Source organism: Ailuropoda melanoleuca, chromosome 1 (assembly GCF_002007445.2).
Source record: "Ailuropoda melanoleuca isolate Jingjing chromosome 1, ASM200744v2, whole genome shotgun sequence".
Lineage (NCBI taxonomy): Eukaryota > Metazoa > Chordata > Mammalia > Carnivora > Ursidae > Ailuropoda > Ailuropoda melanoleuca.
Window position 1 is genome coordinate 94,918,359 of NC_048218.1, and position 6,265 is coordinate 94,924,623.

The window sequence follows — 6,265 nt, forward strand, 5'->3', positions numbered from 1 at the left end:
TATTCATATCTCATATATCATTTATTCCTCTATATCACATTTTATCTATTTACTTGAATTTTTCCACCATTAGACTATATTACTTTGAGGTTTGGTAATCTTTGTATCAACAGCAACTAGCCCAAAGCCTGACCTACAGTAAAAGTTCCGTAAATGTTTATGAATGAATGAATAAATCTAGTTTGACTAAATCTAGGTGGAAAATTAAAGGATAAAATAATTCCACATAAAATATAAGCAAATGTGTTATTATTGTTATTTAGTTTTGTGATTTAGTCCCTAAACTGTGTAGAATAAACTTGGAGTATTGAGAGACTGGTAAGGACTAGAAGTTACTACTGGGCCATGGGAGCATGCTTTAGGAGTTTGATTTGAATGGAATTAAAATCCACCATAATGTATAGCAAGTCACAAAGGACAAAAACTATTCACAGTTGAAATAAGCATTGGAGGACTGCTTTTATTCTGAATATCAAATCAAGACCTTTTGCTCTGCTCTTATTTTTATTGATCCATGTAGATTACCGATAGATGTCTAAAGTTTGGTGTAATATCACACATTTAGTCATCAAATGCAAAAGTGATTTAAGTGTGAATGGGAAGAAACTACTGATATCTAAATCACACTGTAAGTATTTAGGGTTGCATATTGAATAGAATGTTCTTTAATAAACCTCTGATGATACCAGCAATTAAAATTCTTTAATGAAACGGTCTAGGATCTCCCTGTTAAGGATGATATATAATGTTATTTTTTAATAGACACCTTTGATCAAATTAGGAAAATGCCATTTTTTTATTATAATAATATTTTTTTATTATATTATGTTAGTCACCATACAGTACATCCTTGGTTTCTGACGTAAAGTTCGATGATTCATTAGTTGCGTATAGCACCCAGTGCACCATGCAATACGTGCCCTCCTTACTACCCATCACCGGCCTATCCCATTCCCCCACCCCTCCCCTCTGAAGCCCTCAGTTTGTTTCCCAGAGTCCAGAGTCTCTCATGGTTCATTTCCCCTTCTGTTTACCACCCCTTTCTTTATCCCTTTCTTCTCCTACCGATCTTCCCCAGCAATTGCACTACTGGGTATTTACCCCAAGGAAAGTGCCATTTTATTCCTAGGTAATGAAAATTTATTTCATTAAATTGGGTATTAGTGGTGAACCACAGTGTATCTTTTGCATCATCTATGAAGCTAAATAATTTGGTTTCTATCTTTTAGCCTTTTAAGAAGTACATTATAGCATTATTATATATCCAAATGTTGACTCAATTTTGCATTGCTAGGTTGAACTCTATTCAAGATAGATTAATGCTTTGATATATTGCTGTGTTTGATTTGCTAATATTTTATTTAGAGTCTTTGCATGTACATTCATAAATAACATTGAACCATAGATAAGGTTTTTGTTTTGCTTTTCCATTATGATCTTGATAGTGGGATTAAGCTAACTTCATATAATTAATTTGTAAATATTCCAATTTTTTAATATAATGGACTAATTTAAATATTAATATTATTTAAATTTTTGATAGAATTTGCTGTGAAATTATCCATGCATGATGGTTTTGTCAGTGACAAACTGACTCAATTTCTTCTAATGCTTTTTTTTGCCTGATCAGGGTTTTGATTCTTCTTGAGCTATACTTTTTCCTTTGATACAATTTCATAATTTAGTGTAATAAACTTATATGTGGAAACATCTTGTAACATTTTAATGTCCTCTCAGTCACTTGTAGATTTTCTTATATCTAGTGTTATTTTTATATTTATTCTCTCTTTATCTCTTGGTCAAAATTTTTAGAAGTATCCCAGTTTAAAAATTCCTTTTTTTTTTCCAAGTAAGCTCAACACCCATTATGGAGCCCAACACGGGCTTGAACTCACATCCCTAAGATCAAGACCTGAGCTGAGACCCAGGGTCAGATCCTTAACCAACTGAGTCATCCAGGCACCCCTAAAAATTATTTTCAAATATTTTGCTCTAGATCTGATTTATTTATCTAGTATAGTTGGTTCATTATTGAATTCTTAATCTTATCTTTATTTACTTGTCATTTTCCATACATTATTTTTTTCTAAGCTTCTTGGATGACTTATTTTTTAGTCTTAATGTTTTCTGATATTGTCTACCTTAGGACCAACTCCATTACAAAACACCCCCAATTCCTATTACTATACTCTCTATCTGTTATTCTGGTTGACAACCACTGGGATGGATTCAACCCTCTGCTGGTTCTGTGGCTGCTCCTGGAGCAAATACACTTTGCTGATGTAAATCATACCATTTGGAAAAATGTTTTACTTAGTTTATATGACTAGGCAAAAATTGTCAGTACACAATATTTCTTCATGATCCCTTCATGTATCTGCTAAGGGAGTTTTTCTTAGTCTTTCTAGTGTTTAATTTCCCCACTTACCATGAGGAGTTAGTTCTTTTATTTCCTATACCATTTATTTGAGAAATTTTGGTTTTGAATTTATATAGACAGTGTTAGAAAGGACAAGACATAAAGGATGGATTAGAAATAATAGATTAGAAAGGATGATATACAGAAAAGAGGGGGAAAAAAAAAAACCTGCCACCACCACTGCCAACACAACAGAACCTGAAATGATTCTTACAAGTTGTCATAGCATAGTGTAGTGTACATATTCCATACCTGTGAAGATTAAGGTAAAAAGAAGGGAAAAAGGCTGAGGGAGTGGACACTAAATTTTAATGAGGGAGAATTTCATAAGAGAATTCCACCCTTTTCTGTCTCCTTTTCCATTTTTATATCTTTAGAGAGTTCATTATCTTTTCAAGTCATTTGCTCATTTTTCAGTGCTTTGTTAGTGATTTGCTTTTTTTCCCCCCTGGATATAATTCTTTGATATTTATGTGTATTTCAGATATTTCCCAGTCTCTGTGTAATCTCTTCATTTTCTTGATGATGTTTTGTGAGATGTTTTGTTTTGTTTTTTAATGAAATCCATTACATTATTCTTGAAATTTTGAAATTTCAAAAGAACATTTCATATTATGATTCTCTCTCTCTTTTTAACTGTTAACATCATTTGAAGGTGTCTTTCAAACTGAAGACTTCTATGTTTACTTCTGGAAAGTTTGTTATGGTTCCTTTAGTAATTTTGTTCAATTTTTTCCATTAGCGTTTCTGAGCATTTTCTTGATGGCATGTTGAAACATTAAATATTCTCTATAACATTTTCTCCTATAATTTCCTGATTTTTGAACTATGTTCTGAATTTCTTTTGCTTTCTTTTATAGTTCCTTTATTGTTTTTTATTTACATAAGAATATACAATACACAGGGGCAACTGGGTAGTTGAGGGGTATGACCTCAGGGTCCAGGGATAAAGTCCCGCATGGGGCTCCCTGCTCAGTGGGATGCCTGCTTCTTCTTCTCCCTATACCCCTCCCCTCACTCATGCCCTCGAGCTCTTTCTCTCAAATAAATAAATAAAATCTTTTTTAAAAAGAGTATACAATACACATATACAATAAATACACAAAAATATTTTTATCTCTTAAAACTTTACTTGTTCAATGATTTCATTTTTAGACTTTTTTTCTTATTTTGTAGCTATCGTATTCCTTGGATTGTATCTGATTACATTAGAGATTTTTTTAAGGTCATTTTTCATCCTATTTCTGATCTCTCTGCTGTCACATTTTCTTTTAGTTCATCTTGGTTTTTCTCCGTCAAGTGACTGGCATTTCCCATATGTTGAACACCTTGGTTATCTATTCATATTTTTAGAAGAGAGACTAGGTAATTAGCTTCAGTTCCCTTTACAGTTGTGCAAATACTGTTTCTCGCTAATCTTCTTGTTTGAATAAGAAACCTGGTTAGAAGCATAATTACAGCTACCTGAAGACATGTGCATGGCTTTATTTTATGATGAACAGGAAGAATGCTGGTATGGGGCTGGTTTTCAGACTGTATTCTCTGTATATCAGAATTAGCAGATACCATAGGTTTTCTGTGTGCAATTGTTTTATGTCTGTGTGTGTCACAGACTTCTCAGCCTTGAAAGAATTTTTTAAAAACCAAGATTACAATATTATAGTTTGTGTAACTGTTATGCCAGAATGATCCTGTTGACTGAGCAAAATTCTCTCTCTGTTGGACAGCTAGTTGCTTAATAATTATGTTATTAATGCAAGGAGAGTTATTAGATTATATATCAATTGCTGGGCCTTCCTGCTATGATTGCCGGAGGCATCCATACCTATCATAAGATTGTACTTGACAAAAATTTGAATGCTCATATCCCTGAGATGACCCTTCTTTGTACCAAAGTATGCCAGAGAAACACTTTGGTAAAGAAATGTTTAATAGGGTCATTTCATGTGAGTATACAGACAAGTTAATTAGCAGACATTTGCATTCCTGGGTCCCTAGTACTTGAGGAACTATAAGAGCTAGACCAGTGTTGTGCAATAAATTTTCTGTGATACACAGAATGTACTATATCTGTACTGATCGATATGGCAGCCACTAGCCACAGGTGGCAATTGCACACCTGAAAGGTGGCTAGTGTAACTCAATAATTTTAATTTTAATTGTTTCTAATTTATTTAATTAACATTTAAATTCATATAGCCACATTTAACTAGTAGCCACCCTGTTGGACAACTCGTATCTAGAAACTTAATGTCAGCTCATCTTTCACAGTGGAACCTACAGAACCATGAGGATAGCAAGATAAAATATCCAGCATATAATAGGTGCTCCACAAATTTTTGTGAAATTATCCAGAGTTCATTTTTTCAGTATACATACCCAAGCTTAAAGAAACATCTACTGAGAATATCGTCTTAATAGCTAATGTCAATTTTCAGTCAAAATGAATTATTGTCAGCTGACCCATGATGATTGTCTTTTCTGTATTTTGACATCTTACATGGTAAATAAGATTTATCTCTATTTTCCATCTGAAAAACAATCTTGTTTTTGCAGAATTGCACACTTTGGTAACTTAGACTTTAAATTCAGCAAGTTAGTTCAATTCAATTTAATTAAAATCAATAAATCTTTCAGTAAAGTATACCACAAGCTCATTTCTTGGTGTTCTTTCTCCTTTATAATTGATTTCCATCTTAAGTGCTGTTATTTATTTATATTTTTTCTTATTTATTTATTCTGAAATAAATAGGAATCTTTTTAAAATAGCAAGGGCCTCTTTATCTAATTACATATTTATATACCTCTATTTATAGGTATATAGAGTAAATAAAAGGTACTTTCACATTAAATTAAAATTATGCATAGCCTATAGAATATTTACTATGTGTATACAGTCAATATAAGGACGGATTTACTGATAATTACATTCATTCCCTACCAAAATGCAATAGAGTACAGGAAACAGTGAGAAGACCTGAATTTTAGTACTGACTCTGTAACCACGACATTATAACCTTGGGGCTAGTCATGGAATCTAAGTACCAGTTTTTGCATCTATAAAATAGGAATGGCAGTTCTAAAGTTTAATCTAAGTTCTTTTGTGGTAATTAACAAGTAATTTTTTTTTTTTTTTGTGGTAAAACAAGAAAACTTAAGTAGTTAAAATTAAGAAAGTGGTCGTTCTTAAAAATCCCGGTTGGGGATTCCAAAGTTCCATAGACATTTAAGAATGAATACTATTGCAGTGTTTTATAACACAATAGAAAATAATTCTGGATTTTAGACTTGCCTCAGAACTTATAAAGCCATTGACCTTGAACAAGCATGTGAACTATTTTCTCATCCTCACTGTGGATAACAATACTTAATTCCTCTAAACGTGGAGTTTTGTAAAGCTTATTGTAAAGACCCAGGTGAATTCATGTGAAATAATTGTGTGAACTAATATGATTTTATTATTAAAACATCATAAGACAAACAAAAAATAATGAATAAGAATGAATAAAAAAAGATATCAAGTGATTTAGGAGGTCAGAGGAGTGACAAGTCTCCAGCCTGGGCCAAGGAAAGCTTTATAAAGGAGGGATTGAAAGCACAGGAATGCACTATATGCAGCCCCGTATTTTAACATCTTTTTTATTTGCATTCTTTTCATTTCAAAATCTAAAACAAATTACGATAAACTTGAAGGTCAGGGAAAGGGCAGTAGAAGATAATAGTTCAGTTTAATGAAATAATATTGTGTCAACACAGAGGGGCAGAGTGCTCAAATAAATTGTTAGTGTTTCATTTTATATTCTATGAAGCCTATATCAGGAGAATTTAATAATCAGTAAAGACACC